Here is an 18,827-nt window from a genome sequence, read left to right on the forward strand (position 1 = left end):
CTTGATCCAGTTCAAACATCAACTGCTCCATAACTTTCTGCTTATAGATTTGCAATACCTGAAATGCTTCGTTTTAAATCCTAGATCTGCTGAGGTGTTGGTTGGCTCACCAGTTGGGCTGAGCTGTGCTCATGGTGTGGGGTAGGAACTAAGCAATTGGGGCTGCAGGGTTAAATGGCCTTAGGGAAACTAGACTAGCCACCCTGCACTTCACAAAAGTTAACAAATGCAGAACAGCAGCCTTCCTGAGGTAAACCCCAAGGTTGTGTATGAGATGCTTTTTTTGGCTGACAGCCCATTTCTCAGAACCTTTTGAGACATTTGCTTTTATTCTGAAGTCACAATGAATGTCATTCCTCCAGCTGTGTCCTCTCTTTGTGTGCTTTTGTCCCTGGCATGCAAAACGAAGCTACTATTCTAAGTCTTCAGTTGTGCTAACTGAAGGGACAGGAAGGAGCAGGCTGTGCTAGAGATAACAATGTCCATGTGTCACTGATGGAAACAGTAAAACCTTAGCAGGCAGAGCTTGGCTTCTAGGAAAGAGAGTTTGTGAAAAAAAAGTATTGCATTTGTTGAGAGTACTGGGCTTTTATTCTTGTTCTTGCACTGACCACCAGCCCAACATCAGGCCAGCTGCTTGAGGTGGCTGTACAACTGCATTTTGCCTGTATCCTAACATCATTTTTCACTGATCCATTTGCTTTGTAAGTGTGCTAGTAGCTGTCCTTCTCATTGTTCAACATAACAAGATGTTATGCTGAGCAGGAGGAAATGCAGGATAATTTTAGAAGCTAAGAGGATGTATGATTGTGTGTGTGTGTGTGTGTCTGGATTTCTTTTTTTAAGATAGGCTGAAGTTAGCAGGGAAGTTATGTGCATTCTTGCTCAGTGCCACTGATGAGCAGTGCTCAAAAGGGCTGTTGAGCTGAAAGATCTTAATGTGAATTTCTAACATTGTGTTTAGAGAGCCGTGTTCACTTCCTGCACCCATGTGCTGTCTCCTCTTAGGGACCTTGTGCCATTTTTTTTATTCTGAGTGAGATGTTACTATTTCCAAGGCTTTAATCTCATGCATCAGTCAAACATCAGTCTTCCGCAGATCTTTCTGTATAGGCAACCACATAATGACTCACTGGTGTGTTGGAAGAAACTCACTTTGCTGGTTTTCCAGCAGTTGGAAACTCTATAGCGTGGTGTTGGTGCTTCCTGGCACCCAGTAGCTCTGCTTGTGAGAAGGAAGCATGACCCCCTGAATGCGCTGAACCAAGGGGTAAAGAGAGCAGGCCAGTAGCCCAAACTGCTAATCAGTTTCCTTAAGGAAATGGAGGAGTTGGATTTCCTTGTTAATTGCAGTTTAGTAAATCAATGCAAAACAATGTATTTCAGTGTGGTAGTCTAATTAAAAAAAGGAAGTAGGGGTTTCCCGCTGCTGACTTACAAGGGGAGTTAAGCAGCACAGGTCACTTTCTTGCTGTGTGAAGCATCTGCCAGGCAGGTTGCAGGCAGACTGGGTGGAAGCGGAGGTGACTGTCCCCACCCTGAGCAGCTTGAGCATCCTGTCAGGACTCATGGAAAAGATGTGCTACTGTGGGCCTGTAGAGCACTGTGACCTGTGCTTTACTGGGGAGGAAAAGGGAAGCACGCACTCTCAACTATTGCACTGAAGTTAAGTTTGATTTATGTCAAGCAGCTGGGGATTTCTGCTAGCTGACTTTTACTTAGGGTGACATATACTGGCATAGTTCTGCCTTCCTTACTGGCAGCACAGAAGAAGATTAAAAAGTACAACATCCTCTCAGTATGGTTTGTTTCCTTTCTGCACTCACCAACAAAGAGCCAGTGCTCTTTGTGCCCTGCAGGCAATGCCAGGAAAATGCACCAAGCTTTGATGGATGCATTGCAGAGTATTTTCTCAGACATCTCAGAAGATATAGTGAGGAGAAATGCCTGAATGTGAGAGAAGCTTGGCATATCTTCATGGCCACCCTGAGCCATCCTATGGCTGTAGCTCACTGTGGTTTTGCAGGTAAGGGGATTAAAAATCAGTTTGGCACAAAGCTAAGGTAGCAAAAACTGATCCCTCCCACATCAAGCTTTTAAAGAAAGGAAGTGAGTGCTAAGTGAGGGAAAAGGACTGGCCTTAGCTGCTCTATTCCATGTGACGTTTGTGCTCTCGGAGTCTTCAGACTGTGCTGTGCAGGATGAATCCGTGTAAGAAACTTCAATCTAATGTTGAATTTAGGCAGAATAAAAATCCTTGTTAAGCTTGGTGCTTAAAAATCAACATGGATATGTTGTTAAGTGTTTATTTTTGTCATGCAAGCAACAGTGTGCAGAAAGGCTTCCCATCTATGGAAAAATCCCTATGTTCCCACAGGAATTGGAGCTGCTTTTCTGCCAGACAAAAATGTATTTTCCTCTGTCCTTTCCAAGACAGTGGTACTTGTCAATCTATTCAGTGCAAACCGTGGAGGGGCACAACTAGCCATAGAAAGCAGCAAGCACACCCCAGAAAGTTGTTATGCTGAATGCAGGGGAAAGAGGGTCATTTGAGAAAATCAGGGCTGAAAGTCTCAAATGGTGTAAGTAACTGACTTCACTGATGAGGGCAGAGCTCTGGTTTCTTGGGAGTACTCCTCAGGATATTTCCTGTTGTCTTTAAAGTTAAGTTTCTGCTGTGAGGTCTCTCTTCCTCAGTCTTTTTTTATTAACTGAAGTATCAGTATTTTAATAGAAGAAAGGAGATACTCCTAGAAACTGCACAATTGCCCCTTCCCTTCCCCTCATAACCTTCTAGGGAAATAAGTGGTAAATAAGAGGCATGAAATATTTGCTATTGTCTTAATCTGTTTCATGTGGATGTTATGATGATTTCTTCAACCCTACAATGATTTCTTCAACCCTTCATTTCTTCTTGGGGCCCTGGACAGCCTGGTTTAGTATTAAATGGGGAGGTTGGTGGCCCTGCATGTGGTGGGGGGGGGTTGGAGATCCATGATCATTGAAGTGCTGGCCAACAGCAACTTTGACAAGTACTCTGCCGAGTGGATTTACACCCCTCCTGGGATAGTGAAAGTGGACTTAACTCCATGCTCTTGCTTCATTTGTGTCTATCTTGTACAGAAAGGCTATTTTAATGGTGTATGTATAATCCAGTCCATTACAGAATGGATATGGGCAAGTACAGCTTTCATATGTTCATATGCTGATATGTAATTATTAATCATTCCTCCTTTGGGAGGTAGTTTTCAGCTATGTTTGGAATTGACAAGCATTTGTGCTCTTTTGAGGAAATACTGAGGTTGGAGTACTTTCTCACAGAAGAAATGCCTCTGAACAAGCACTCTTGAGAAGTGGGGTTGTTAAATGCAGCCAATGTCTCAGAACACTGTCTGTCTTCGTTCAGATGTTGTATGACTTAAACGTTTAGAAATGATTCTTCTATTCTGACATGGACATATATGGTATGTATCAGTGTATTTATTTTCAAAACAAAGCATTTATAGTCATCTTTTTACAGTATAAATAATAAGTCAAAAAGAAAATAGTGTTTCGTCTTTGCTGCCAGAAGTTTGCTTCCAAAAATAGGGTAAAAGTGAAAAATTGCAACTTTTGCCTTTCCCACTGAAATGGTGGAGGGAGCCGTCAGTGTTATTAACAAATATTTTGTGGGAAGTATTTCAAGGTTTGATAGATCTTTAGTTTGAAGTGTTCTGTAATGTTTCAGTTTACCTTTATAAACTACTATGAAAATGTTTTGTGTTAAAGGACAGCTTGCAAATAACACTAAATCAGCATTTTACATTACCACTTGGCTGCCTTGATCTGAAGGAAAGCAATTACAGTAATTAAAATGTCCAACAAACCAAATAAGCTGTGCTGAGATTTCAGGTAGGTTTTGGATTTTATGTGAATTTCTTTTTCCATTGCTATTTCCAAAGTAGCAACTATTCAGAAATGGAGTTGCTGCAGTTTCTCTTATTTGTAAGGAAGAAAAATGATCTCAAAGGACAAGCAGAGCAGAAAACAGTTTCTACTTCTCATTCTTAAGTTCAGAGCACTGGGCAATGGGTGGTAGTTCCCTCAGACTTAAAAGAGGTATTTAGCCTGCCCTCCACTGCTGAGGTGCCAGAAAGTATTGGGCTATTGACAGAGATTACAGGGAGTAGCAAGCATGATTACAGGATTAATGAAGGATTATAGGATTACAGGGAGGTGTTTAACTTTGTCAAGAGAAGCTAAAGGGGCTGATTCTTTGTGTGATTTGACAGGAGTGCAGGTCAGAGGCCAGCTGCAATTCAAGGCACTGTAGGAGAGCCTCTGTCCATGGAGACCCCACACGTGCACAGATTTGGCATGGGACCTTGGTGGGTTTTGATTTGTATATGAATTCACCTGTTTCCAGGAGAGCTGAAACTAGACATTAGTGGAGAGGATGGTCTAGCATCGTGACAGGCTGTGCAGAGAAATAGATGTCTCCTCATCCTTGGAGGTATTTAAGAGATGTGCTGATGTGGCACTAAGGGGTATGGGTTAGCAATGGGACTCAGGCTCTGGAGCATGTCCAGAGAAGGGTGATGAAGCTAGTGGATGGTCTGGAGCACAAGTCTTACGGGGAGTGAGTGAGGGAGCTGGAATTGTTCAGTCTGGAGAAGAGAAGGCTCGGGGAGACTTCATTGCTCTCTACAGTTAACCTGAAAGGAGGTTGTGGTGAGCTGGGAGTTGGCCTCTTCTCTTAGGTAAGAGTGATGGGATGAGGTAATGGCCTTAAGTAGCATCAAGGGAGGTTCAAGTTGGATATAATAAAAAGCTTTTTCTCTGAAAGTGTGGTGAGGTACTGGAACAGGCTGGTGAGTCACCATCCCTGGAGGTGCTCAAGAACCATGTCAATGAGGCACTGCAGGGCATGGTGGTGATGGGTTGATGGTTGTACTGCTTGATCTAAGTGGTCTTTTCCAGCCTTGATAATTCTATGGCTCTGTCTAATGCTGATGTTTTTGCTGATAGACCTTAAAAGAACTCTGACATGGCAGAACAGTTAATTAACTGTTGCTGCCTCTCAGTGTCCCTGCATGCTGGTTCTTCCTTCTAGTATTGATTCCAGACAAGTTGGTGTTTTTCTGCATTGCAGAAAAATGGCACAGTACCTTCTAGCACATGTAAATTTATCTTCCTGCTTCTCATCTGCACTCAGCTCCTTTTAGTGCTCTTAGTTGGGACCCTTTCCACATACTAGCTTCTAGGTTGCAGCTTTTACCTCTGGAACAGATATAGTTACTTCCAAAAAGTAGATGACTTTTTTCCTCCTTCCCAAGTGCTAACTAATCACTCCCCTTCTAATGACACATGCTACCTAAGTAAAAACAGAAAACCCTAAAAAGCAGGCCAGGAGAAATTTTGCTCCCATTGCATCCATGACATTCATTGGCTCTAGCTGAATGTTTCTGGAGATCAAACAGTGGATGTGAGCACAGTGAGGTGATGGGTGGTTCGTTTCGGCAGTGGTCACCTCCACTGCTGCATGTTTTTATGAGCACTGCATGCAGGCTTTTGCTTATAGATGGTGAAAACACATAGCTAGTAGTGGTGACTGTATTGAAAAAATAGTGTTTTGTAGCTTAGAATTTACTCTCTCAAACAGTTATTTTGCTCTTTGTATCTGTTGTAATTTCAATGGAAACAAATGAGCCTTTCTTTCAGAGCATCCTACATATGACTGAAGTAGTGTACAGCAGGAAAAATAAAAAAAAACCCTAAAAATCATGTCTCTATGCCTTAACTCTAAAAATAAACGAACAACTCATTTGTCCCATGTGAGTAGGAATTAAAACTTCCCACTGAACCTTAATCTTGAGCTTATATTTTCTTTCTGCTTCATAATCTCCACAGAACAATCTGGCAGCGATCCTTGAGCTTCTTAACTCCACATCCTGAGAAAGTTCAAACCACTTTCTTCGCACCGTGTTTTTTTCCCTTTCCAAGCAGTCGGGTAGGAAGACGTTGAGGCCCACCAAACCACAGTTTGCCTTGCTATTTATGAGCAATGCTGTTGATATAATGACCCAGCTCAGACAGGGAGGGTAAAGGCTGAACTGTTGTTTTATTTTAGCAGCAAAACTTATTCTAAATAGATGACTTCCATCCTTTGTTTCTCCTAAGGGTTTCTGGTAGCTGCCACTGATTTCCTACAGGAGGGCACTGCAGGAGGGAGGACAAGAGGTGGTAAACATGGGTGTAACTCAGTTGGACGACTGAGGTATTTCTCTTAATTTTTAACCTTCACTGCTTGAGTGTCTGAAGATTGTCACAGAAGAGCAAAATGTACCGCCTTGAGTTTTAGCTCACAAGAAACAATTAGGACAGAAGGGGAAGGAAAGCCATAATGTGCTGTTGGTGTAGGTGGGATGAGAACATACAGCAGCATTAACAGAGCAGATTCACAGATAGACACTCACTGGTTGTCTCTATCTTCTGTGTATCTTGTATCTCCCCTGTTCTTGTGTCTTAACTTTTCTCACTACCCACATACTCATTCTTCTTTTTTTTCCTTTCCACCTCTCTTTTCATTGCTTTTCTGGATGTTCACTTTCCATTGCCTTTGTACCATCATGCTCAAAGGTTAGACATGGTGCAGTGGAAAGAAAAGCACATTCTGGCTCCAAATTAAATGTGTTGTGGCAGTACTGCTGGGATGCCTATGGACCTTTATGGACAGATTTCATACAGCTGTGACTGTGAATGGAAAGCAGTGCTTTGAACTGAAGAGGGGTATAGAGGGTCAAAGGAAGGCCTCATGCTGTGTTTTCATCAATAGACAAATAGGCTGTGAAGGTGTGTCCTGTAAACGTCATTGCTTTTGTGAACTTATCAGCTCACCCTTTAAATGAGGACTTGGGGGGGGGGGGGAAGAGTGGGTCAGAAAATACTTTTACAATTTGAAAACCCCCCAAAATCAAGGGCGTCCTATTTTTCCAGTGCCTATTACTGTAAACATGACAACTATAAAGGAAACAACTGCAGTCTGTACATCCTGATATTTCACAGACAGTTTTATGAGTGACTCAAATTAAAAAGCGTGGCATTGCTTATTCATTCCACTGTCAATATCTTAAAGTATTCTACACTCAGTTCTGAGATTAATGTGATAAGCTGTGACTCTTCCTGTTATTTCTTCCAGTGCTTTTTTCTCTCTTTTAATCTGAAATACATCTGTTTTGTCTTATTTTTGTACTGAGAGCCGTTTAAAGGCTTTGAAGATAAAGGAATATTTTGCACCAGCACTCATTGGAGTTCAGGAGTATTCTGGAAAATAATTATTTATAGAAAACCAACTGATTTTTTTTTTCAGAAAGATCAAAGTGCTTTCAGAGACCTGCAATAGTATCGCATTCTTTCGATTACGTGAGTGCAGCTGTGCTGAAGACCTGGAGCAGCAGTGATGGCGCATGCACTGCAGCTACTCCCTTCCCTATTCTCATAGGAAGCTCCTGTATTGAGGTAGGCAGAGGTATTAGGTTTTCCAAAAGTTTCTTGACTTCTGACATCATTATCATCTATAGGGAGGGAGAGCTGCAAAATGGAGAGGATGGGTTACCTGGAGTCTGTATTGCAGCAGCCTTCTGCTGCCAGCTAAGCCTGAGTAGTCACTCACCTCAGTGGTGCCATCTGTTCTGCATTATGCGGTACAAAATGCAAGGTGTTCTGCCCTGCCAGCCTGAAGGAAGTTCTTAGTTCATAATAGTTGGTGATAATACCAGTCCTTAAGTTTTGTGCTTCTGTGCACCAAGCCAGATTTTTCAGTTTTGTCCAGGAAGTTATTCAACAAGTTGCTCTCAAAGGTAGTCAACATCTAATCTGGGAGTTGTGCCTCCAGAAATATCAGGCTGATATTATCCAAGCGATATTTCAGGAAAGAATTTCAAACTGATGGATTACAGGAAACTGCATAGAGTGTTAGCATTTTACTGGATCATAAGGAGATGACAGATCAATGAGTCCCTGTTTTGTCAAAGTTACAGACACACAACTGTAGCTAAAAGTAGCTGCTCTACTGTTTTTTTGTCATCAGATTGGTTTAGATAAGATGTAAACTTGCTGCATATTACTCAGAAGACCATCAGCTGCCTGCTTCCAGGAATAGTGCCCCACTGATAGTGGGACTGGCCCATGTTAGGAGTCCTTCATACCCTCCATAGAGCCTGCTGATAGTGAGTTAAGCAGTTGGAAGGAGATCTGCCAGCGGCAACGTAATTAAACCAAATATTAAATGCCAAGAGAGTGACAGGATCTCTGGGTTAGCTCCATATTTGCTACAATCCCTCTCTAAGCTGCCACAACAAAGAGAAAGCAGAGTCTTACTTCTCTTGCTGAAAGATGCTGTCTTATTCCATAAGTCAAGTTGCAGAGACATCTGTAGATCCCATGGTTGTGGGAGCATGTACATAACATGTATCATCAAGTAGTCTCTCAGCTCTGAGGATAAAGGCCTGCGGTGACAATTTAAGCTTTAGCCTTTCTGATGTTTCATTTTGTGTAGAGCTTGTGGTTGCTGAGTTTTATACTAACATTTTTAGTTCAATAAGATTTCTGATTGGTTTGTTGTTTGTTTTGTGTTTTTTTTTTTTTTTTTTTAATGGGGCGGGACAAGGCTAAGTTAACTGTTAATTCCTGGCATAAAATAGATCCATCTTTCTTTTTGTGGTATTATGTTACCTGGATCTATTGCTCAACTCATACAAAGATGAGGACAGACATTGGTGGAGGGACTATTGTAGTACTGCTGTATAGCTGTGCAGTATGGTTTAGACTGGACTTCAGAGGTACTGAGCTGATCCTATGAGACTATACTCTAATTTGCCTGAGATAAATGATTTTTTGAAGACTTTCACTGTGTCTGCTTGCAGGAACACCTACTGGGCATCTAGTGCCTCCTAAGCAAATTGATAACATTGACCTGCTTGCAGGAACCACTGTAGTAGGTCTTCCAGTTAGAGGCTGAAGTTCAAAAATACAAAGCTCAGGCAGGTTGGGTGTCAGTTCTTGGTTATGTCTTCTGTCCATTTGTTATTTACACAAAAGTACTTGCATGGAGTGCTTACTGTACTACTGCCATACTGCCAAGATGGAAAGTTTTGAAAACTGATCTAATGCAAGAGAGGTAAAAATAAAAATAATTTAAAAAAAAAAAAAAAAATGCTTTTTAACTCCTGAGATTCATATGCAGGGTAGGCTTTTGTTTAAAAAGGATCTGAATTCAAACATCTGCTCAAGTTACTGACCCTAAGGAGCACAGGACTTTTACAACAATTATACAACCTTTTGATGAACAGTGTAGAAGTCTTTAGGAGTTTTGTTTAAAAATCTCTGGGGAAAAATACACATGTGTGTGATTACACAGATGAAGCAGAAGCTCTTTCCATGCTTGAATGGGAAGACGCAGGGAAGCAAGACCTCCTGCTTCAACTCTGCTGCCAAAGAGAAGAATTATCTTGCCTGTTGGCTGGAACTATCTTCGCCTGAGACATCTCTAGTGTTAAAATATTATTCATGAAATACTCACGTAAGTGTTAATGTGTTCAGCCTCAAAGAACCCCATTTTTTTAATATGGAAATGCGTACCTGAGCTACCTCATGCAAAATGCATCATGTTTACATGATAAGAGTCTGTCTGACCCACAGAGATGTCATGTCTGTGGTAACAATGACAGAAAGTGTGCAAGAACTGAGTTGGAGAGGAATGGGTGGCATGGAATGCCCTAGCAGGGAGGAGGTAATGCATGGGAAAAGGGTGTGTGAAGTCCCTCTGCACTTGAGGGTTTGAACTAATTGCATAGAGGAAGGAAAGGGCTGAGGCATCACCAGTGGCATCTGCCCTTGGTATTAAAAAGCGGAAAGGAGGTCCTAAGAGAAGGAGGCTGCCCAGATAACAGGATAAATAATAGGAAAATCAGCTTTATACCTTTGTGTAAACAGAGGTTAAGAAATAAATGATAGACTCAATTACAAACGTTATCTATATCTGGTTTCCTTGGGTATGTGAATGAGCAAAGTCTCAGCCTGCATTTTTCCCCATGGGACTCTCCCTCATTCAAAGACTAGATGTAGATAGCACGCCAAGTTTTGTTTTTTTAAGATGTGGTTTTCAGTCATTTCCACTGCCCCCAATGCTTTTAAAGCCCATGCTTTCCAGTCCCCTGTTCCTCCTCTCCTTCCACTTCCTCCTCCCTCCTCTTCCTATCAAGGGCAAACACAGATAGGTGTTTGCTGTGCTACTGTGAAGGACCTGAGGAAATGAGTAATGTGCAATCAGACTGAGAGGGCTTCCTACCTTTGTCTTCTCTTTCTTAATGGAGCATGAGCGACCATGGAACAAGTTGGAGATTTTATTATGATGCAGAAATGGTATTTCTTGCTAACCAAACAGCCCAATATGCCCTATCCTTTCCCTCAAGTTCTTGTTTGTTCCTTAACCAAGGTAACCACTCCTAAAATAACAGCTAGCTGATTTCACGGGCTGAGTGCTGATGGGTTTGGAAAAAAACCTGCGAGTTTAAAAAGTAACTTTTTCAAATGAATTAATAAAGTGTCTATTCAGATAGAGGCAAAATGAATTCCTACAATCTTTCAGAAATATTTTTATACTTAATGACCTAAAAGCTGGAACTGGAGGGGGGGGAAAAAAAAACAACAGATTTTTTTCATCAGAAAACATTTTTTTCTTCTTTCAACTTTCTGAGAGAAATTTTAATGTACATTCCATTGGAAAAAAAAAAAAAAAGTCAAGATATCACTTATGATGATCACATTAAATGTTGTAGGCAGATGCCACTGACCTAAGCATCCTTTCTCCTATGGACTACTTCAGAGCATGAAATTTTCAAGACAGAGCTGCAAATGCCTTTTGTGTTTGTTTGGACAAAAATGCTATTTCTGTGCTGCTGAAGATTTTTCGAGCTCCCTGACACTGAGAAACTGAGCCCAGTTTAGCAGGCCTATATCAGACTGAGGTGCATCATTCAATCTCAAGCTCCAGGTATATGGTGACACTTACCTGTGTCCCAGCTGCCTGTCCTTTTGTGTCTTCATTCTCTGCCTGTGTCTGCTGGCAGTGCCTAAGCCTATGGTTTCAAAGAAGTTAAGCAATTACTGTGAGGTGACACACTGTCCCCCGATGCTGTGATGATTACAGGGCATTGTTTCGTGTGCATCATGCCATGAATGCCGCCCTTTCATCTGCCACACGTGCACCTTTCCTATTGGAAATAAGTATGCATTTACATACATATGCATTTACAACAAATACAGGGAAAGCGTAGATGAAATGGAAGAAGAAAAGCTTTTTTTTTTTTTTTAAACTATGAATGTTAAAACCTCTATTTGGCACCTCAGAAGCTGTGTTGTTTTTCCTTGCTATCCCAAAGACCTTTGCAAGTTCTGGACAGTCTCAGAAGACACTAATGATGTTTATTTCTCCTTATCCTAATTATTCCTCTCTGGGGAAGTTCATAGGGCAGTGAAGACTCCGAGGAAGATTTGTTTGTCTTGGAAGTCCAGGCATAGGGCCCAGTAATCCCATGACCTGTTCCCTGCTCTGATACCCTTCCCACTGTACTCAGCTCTGGTTGTTGGTTCATGACCCTTCAGTAAACCTGAAGAAAGTCCAGAGTTGCACCAGTGCTGGGTTGGGTAATTGAATGAGAGTTCTTGAGTCTTACAGAGAGTTCTACCTGCCATTATCAACAGAGGTGCTGCTGCATGTGGCCATGTCAAGCCCGGCGGCCTTGGTTTCCTGGAGTGTAGTAGGTGTCAGCCAGCAGAGCCCAAATCTTGCATGGGGTCATGGCAGCTTTTCTGCACGTGCGATGTGCTCTAAGGTATCAAATGGCTCCTATAATGGAAAATTTGCTACTATAATGACATTCAAGCAGTGGTGGAGTAACCAGTAAGAAATCAAGTCCTAATTAAAAACCAGGAGTTAAAACACTGCCTGTGATAATATACAATTTTCCAAACAATTTTTTATGTATTTAAGTTAGAGACTAACCCATTAGAGGGCATGTCTATGATTTTGGAATAACAAAACAGAGTAAAAAACAGCCAAAAATTAAAGATAATCTAATCTCATGTGGCTGTTAGTCACGAACGCATAAACTGGTAATACTGCCCTCCTTTGGGAGGAATAGCTAGCAAGATGTCTGATTATGAAAAAGCAATTAAGAGAATGTTAGGAAGATTAATTTTTGACATCTTGTTAAAATATCCAGGCTTAAATTTATAAGCGTTCCTCTTTTGTATTTGGGCAAATTGCATTTCTATGAGGCCCTGCCATAAAGTGTATTTATTTTTCTGTTCTTCAGAAGAAGACTGATAGTTAATTGCTGTAAGTATATTTTCTGCTTATGGAAAGTTGTACTTCATTGCACTTGCTGTCCTCTGAGTAAGGCATTTTATGAGAATCAGAGTAGTAAATTCAGGGTGGGATATTTCATGTTCCAGTCCTTCTCAGTTCTCTTGCTGATTTTAAATGCCCACTACAAACCAAAGGCTCAGCCTCTCTTTCCTGTGCTCACACTGATCTGCTTGGTATACCTTGAGTAAATATTCTTCTCTTCATATCCTTTCTTCCTTGTCTTTCACCTTTTTCACTTTTATCTCTGTAATTTGTAAAAAAAAAAAAAAAAAAAAAAAAAAAAAAAGGGGGGGGGGGCTTGTGTTAAGTGATCTTCTGACTTTGTGGATGTTGCTCTGATGGCTATGGCAGGAGCTCTGTGGCTAAGTTCAAGTTTTGGTATGGTTTGGTATGGTTTTTCCTTTACTCTCTACACTGACACTTGTGTGTTTCTCATGGTTCTCTTTCAGTGACTTTAACAGAGCTGCTTTAACAGTAAATCAGGCCTGGGAACGTAACCTTCCTGACCACACGTATATAATGGAATTGTCCTTCTCCTTGATGGAAAGGGGTTAATAGCAGTTGCAATGGCCTGTGTGGTATGTCTGCTCCACTTGCTTCCGCTACCCTGGAGTGCTCTTTATTTGGACAAACACAATACCATAAAAATATTCTTTTATCATTAATTTTCTTCCTTTTGGTTTATCCACCAGAAGTTCATTTTGGGAAAAGTTTATGCTGAAATATGTTGGAGACAAACTGTAACTCTTTTTTTCTGTGTGACAAAAGAGAAAGCTGGGATCCAGTCTGTCACCACCACTAACCTCTGTACTCACTTTTATCTGCTGTGAAAACTGTTATGTCAGACACATCCTCCTTTTCCCTGTTTGTCTGAAAGTCTGTGATCGTGCTACCGAAATCAGCGGAACTGAAGCCTTAGGGCTAGACTGAAGCTTTGCAGTCATACGAATCTTTGGTTTCCCTTTACTGCTACCTTCCTGCTCAGCAGGAAGAAGATGACTCTGTTTTACATCACAGAGGGGATTCCTCCACTTTTCGTGCTGGCTCCTTCCTCTCATCCATTGTACTCACCTGGGCACCACACCGCAGCACAGTTTCACTCCCTTGTGTCTGAGAGGCTGAAGCAGATACTTTGTGCAGTAGCTTATGGTAACTGTACTCTCAGTTTTTATTCACTGTTGTAGAAGGATGTCCACAAGTTAATGTGAATTGAGGATCTTCAGTCCTGGATCTAGACTCAATGGATCAAACTCAGAGCCAGCATATTGATCAGGTGAGCAGATTTCCTTCTTAGACATGCTTTGGTTTATCCAAGTAGAAGTACTTTGCTGCAGTTGGAAAGGAGGCCTGTGAACTGTAGAAAATAAGCATATAGCAGCAGATCAAAGGAAGTAAGATTCTCCCTGGTGAAACTCGTAGGAAAATCACTGAGTTCCTGTTCTGTGTGTGGGAAGGTTTTCTTCACATTCAAGGGGTAAATTACACTCTTTATGATGGAATTCATCTGATACCCACTTAACAGTAAGTGAATTGGGACGTGATTCATTTTTCTTTCGTGAGTCTTAAGGAAGCCTGTTACTGATTAGCTCATGCTGTACTCCACTTCAAGTGTCTGCAATGGTCTGTATGCTGTAGGAAGGACACAAGCTCTCTTGAGGAGTGCTTAATTATATCCTGTGTGGCAGATATAGATATTTTTTTTTTTAATTAGTATTATTCATTGTTTTTTTAAGGAGAAAGAAGATAAGTAAAGGTGAGCACATTTTGAAGCCCTGTATTTGTCAGAGATGGATCTGAATGGGAGCAGGGAATACCCTGGACAGAACTGTACTCAGTTTTCCCTTCTAAAAAAACAAAAAAAAAAGTCTATTCTGCTAGCAACCAGTTTGAGACAGCTGAACGAAAGCATTTCTTGCAGTGAAGGCAGCTCATGGATAGGATAGTGGTTGGGACCTATGGCATCCAGCAAGTCACCAAAGTAAAAGATGTGCAGTTCACTTGGATTCCTGTGGCCAGGCCCAAGCAGGGATAGTGATAGTGATGGTACAGTAGGCAATTTTTCTTCCTTGTGTAGGGATTCTCTGAATCAGGAAAGGTAGAAGTTAACAGGGACATGGATAAGAAGAATCTTGCTCTTTTTCTGTTTTGCATATGAATTTTTAGTTGGCGTGGTCTTTCACTAACACCAGAGTAATTGAAGAACATATACTTTGAGAAAATATTTCAAACTCAATCCATACTGTAAAAAGGATTGGTCACCACTGTCTGTGTTCGGTGTTCTACTGTGTCAAAAATTCAAATATAAATGTTACTCCAACATATAGTACTAAAAACTGATCTGAGTAAACTTTCTAGCCCAGAAACTTAACAGTTTTTTGGGCTTTTCTCTTTGGACATGCAGTCCTGCAAGAGAAGAAGGCACAAAAGAGTGAGCAACTGAGGATGTAATTTAAGGAACGTGGGTTCTGTTTTGTTCTTAATCAATGAAAGCCACTTTTGGTGGTGGCACGTCATCCTGTCTTCCAAAGAACTGCAAAAAAGCACCCACTCTTCCCCAAAAGATCAGGCCCTGTCCATGCATAGCTCCCATGCCCCACATTAAGATAAGTGTCATGACTTTTTTGAGCAGTATGAGAACACAACGCCAGACTCAAGAAACACCCAACATATCTTTCCCACCCACAGTCCCATCCAAAAAAAAAAAAAAAAAGAGAGAGAAAGAGGAAATTAATTTTGAGGGTTGCTGAGTGTAGTGGGGATTGCTCCTGTGCTTGGGTGGGAGTTGCACCCATTGAATTTAGGAAGACAAATGAGGACTGCTTGGCTGGCAGCGGGCACAAGGCTGGGAGAGATGGGGATCCAGCTGGACGCAGCTGGTGCTCAATCCCTGCCGCTTCCTGCCACCTAGTGGTTAATCTTCTGCCGGTCTTCTACCCAGCGGTTTGTGGCATTAGAAAAGATGGTCGGAAGACGGGCAGGATGTGTGTGCTCCCGGCGGGGGGGAAATGGACGAAGCACTACAAGCACTCTGCCCTCTCCTAGCCAAGCGACCCCAGCACTCCTGCCCTTGTTAGTGAGAATTTACCCTCGCGTAACTATCCGGTGACAACTATTGGACTAGGATGGTGAACTTGGGTGCTATTGAGTATTATAGGAGAAAATCTGGCTCACAATTACAGGTGAGCAGGTTAGCCTAACACTTTGGTCTCCTATTTACCCATTCACTGGAACTGAATAAGTTGTTCTTTGTCTACACTTGCGGTACGCTGAATGGATTTCAAGTATTATTTTTTGTTTTTCAGGAAGAACTTTCATCTGCATTCAGCCACTGACACTCAGTGCTGTCTATTCCCTATATACAGAAAGCAATCCAGCCCAGTTTCAGTCTCCAGGGTGTTGTTTTTGCAAGCCATTTCAGATTATCAGGGTTTTTAATGCTGTAAGAAGGGTTCCCAGAGGAAATAAAGTGCTTAGACACACTCATCCAAAATATCCACCCAAGCAGAAAATGAAAGACAATAGTGTTCTTTACAAGCCAGGTACTTTCCACCTTACCCTTCATGGTAATGAAATAAAGCAAAAACAGGAGATTGATGTCTTGTTAATTTGTGTTGTCTTCTGCTCCCCCTGGCCTCCACTCCAAGCAAAATCAGCACATCTAGTAGCAGAGGTATGGAAAGGCAGGTGGTTTCCCCTGCTCACTTCAAGGCAGCATCTGGCACCTCCCTGGGGACAGGACATCTGTCTACGAAGAGTCAGCATGCAGGTGTTCAAGGCACAGGTGTTTACTACACCTGCCAGGAAGTGGAGAGGATGTGTCCTGTTATGGCCAGAACAAAGACCTCTTGCCCATAGCAGCTCAAGGCTGTCACAACTCCTGCCAAAATAAATGCATATTCTTTGAAAATTGGCTTTTCTCTGCGTGAAGGATTTTCATAACCCATACCTCCACTGATGTTATGGCTTTAAAATTGATCTTATATACTATAATCAAAGCTTGCTAGCGTAATACCTGTTTTCTGGAGCAAGAATTCTGTTTCCAAATCTTTGAATTCACAGTCTTTTATCTAGCATGGATAAAACAATAAATAAGGAATTATTTGAGAGATGTTTGCAGATCCAGAGAAATAGGATCTTACAAGGTAGCAACTTCGGGTTTTCAGATATTGTGCCTGAAGAACATCATCAAACAATCTGAGAGCACAGAGAACAGAATCAAGACTGTTGGTGGGTCTGAGGATGGGCTGAAAGATCTGGAGACATTTAGTTTAGAGTGAAATGTAATGTCTTCAAATGTGCACCTGTAGAGAATATAGCAGTAAATATTCTCTACGCCAGCTTGAAATACAGTAAGAAGTAATGGCTTTTAAGTTAAGGAAAAATCTCTATTTGTTGTCATGATAATATGCTGAAAAGATGAGCTTGAGTGACAAAGGAATGTCCATCACCAAAGGTCTTGAAAAACAAGCTAGAGAAAGCATTGCTTGCAGTGTCTTTAGTATTGTGTCATGTCTTCTTTCATACACTTTTTTTCTCTTTTCTTTTACTCTATAAATAAGTGATTTCCTTAACTTTACAGATGGAGATGTAAAGATGGAGTGTTAAAAAGCACCCAGCCCTGAGCATTCTCATGTGCTTCTGAAGTTGACTCCAGCTGAAGTGCTGACCAGAGGGCTTCTTGCCACTCAGATGTGAGATCCTAAGCATAGGCCTCAGTGACTTTCTCAAGAATAGATGTATCATATTTAGTGTAAGAGCCAGGAATGTGTGCACATGGCTTTCAGGAAGGCAGTTTTGTTTCATTATTGGAACTGATAGCCAGAAATTGTCTAATTTCCAGGCAGTTAATGCTCATATTTCCTATATATGAAATGAGTGCATTTTTGTACTTCAGGCTATGTGTTACAAAAGTTACTTCAAGAATGAGCTACGTTTCTTCTCTTTTTTACTAGGGAAAAAGTTCCCAGGGCTTTCTGTACTGGTGAAACATTCAGCTGTGCTAATTCTGATACCGAGTATTCTCTTACAAACAGATGCTGCAGAACTCATCAGAAGAGCAGAAAAGAAGACTTGCACCTCTGTGACACAGTTCAAATCTCTCCCTGTGCATTTATCAGCTTGCATATCTCTGTGAAACTCTGCACTTCAGCAAGGGCTTTATCACTAGGCAACTACTGCAAAGAAACATGAGTTCCACAGGATTTCAGGGAAGAATTTTTCCTCTACTTTTGTTCACTTCTATTCTGAGTTTGTTTCCTGGCACCCTCTTCCTTAATGTGAGGTCAGCCAGAGTACTTTCGCAGTTTTTCTTGACTGTTTTGTCATTTGTTTCTGTTTCACAGGCTTACATCTCTGAAGTCTTTCCAAGAGAGAAGAGAAACCAAACTGGAAGATGAGAGCATTGCACAGGCACCAAATGCTGTTTCTGTTCAACCTCTGTTTCATCGAGATAAGTGGGTGTCTAAAATCAAAGCACACATTACTTCCCATCACATACTTCCAGTGTGAGACCAGTGTTTTAGTAGAGTCTGCTGCCAGACTACAGAGAAAAGGAAGCTTGGTGGATCACCGGGTTTTTCAGCCTCTGAGCATGATAGCCAACCATTTTAGGCAACTGTGACGTCACCAGCTGGGGTGCTGATAGTGCCTCTGTAACCACAGTCTTCATTAGTTGAGTGTTCCTCTTGCTCTCCTACTGTGACAGAGGCTTCATGATTTTCTTGAGAAAACAGAGGATTTACTGAAGTTACCACTTCTTCCAGAAAACCCCGGCTGTCAATGACTAAGGCATGAACAAAGAAAGCTAAAAGCTGTTTTTTTTATTTTATGTCACGTTATTAAGTGTAGAGGAAATGATATTTCCATAAAGTTTTAGCCTTTCTGCAGAATTTGTGAAAATAGTGTTACATCTGCAACGTGAAGTTTAGGTGGGAGATTTCTTATTGATAAACAGCTTTAGAAAGGAAGAGAGTGATTTAGCAGGTGTCACCTCTGCTTCACCATCCTTACTGTAATCCACATATGCCAAAATGTAGGTGAGTTTTTCAGTGCACACTGAAAGTCAACAATGCCTTTTTAAATTATTTTTTTATACATTTTTTTAAACCAAGACTGAAATTGTTCTAGTGTAGGTTAGAGAACAGAAAACAAATGTGATCTGTTCAGCCTCTGAGACTACACCCAGAAATCTGAGCAATGGTTTTATGATTATCCTAAGCTCTGTTTGAGGAACAGCTAACTGTAAGACATACACGCTTACTCACAGGCAGGTATCAGATGAAGTAGCTCCACAGATTCTGGCCATACTGAAGTGAATGATGCTGAGATCTGATGAAACATGTCACAGTTCCATCTTTCCATCATTAGATACATGTCAGTGCATCTGGCTGCTTGCACAAATGTTATGCATGCGGTAGAT

At 41.4% G+C, this 18,827-nt stretch overlaps 1 long non-coding RNA gene across 1 annotated transcript; it reads left to right on the top strand.

Annotated features, from left to right (window-relative positions):
- The first annotated feature begins 6,899 nt into the window (after window positions 1-6,899).
- LOC128092153 (uncharacterized) lies at window positions 6,900-10,671 on the top strand. Its single transcript, XR_008211663.1, has 2 exons — window positions 6,900-7,497; window positions 9,398-10,671. It is a non-coding gene; the product is annotated as an uncharacterized LOC128092153 (long non-coding RNA).
- The last annotated feature ends 8,156 nt before the right edge of the window (window positions 10,672-18,827 follow it).

This window comes from Tympanuchus pallidicinctus, unplaced genomic scaffold, assembly GCF_026119805.1.
Source record: "Tympanuchus pallidicinctus isolate F22 unplaced genomic scaffold, pur_lepc_1.0 scaffold10, whole genome shotgun sequence".
Lineage (NCBI taxonomy): Eukaryota > Metazoa > Chordata > Aves > Galliformes > Phasianidae > Tympanuchus > Tympanuchus pallidicinctus.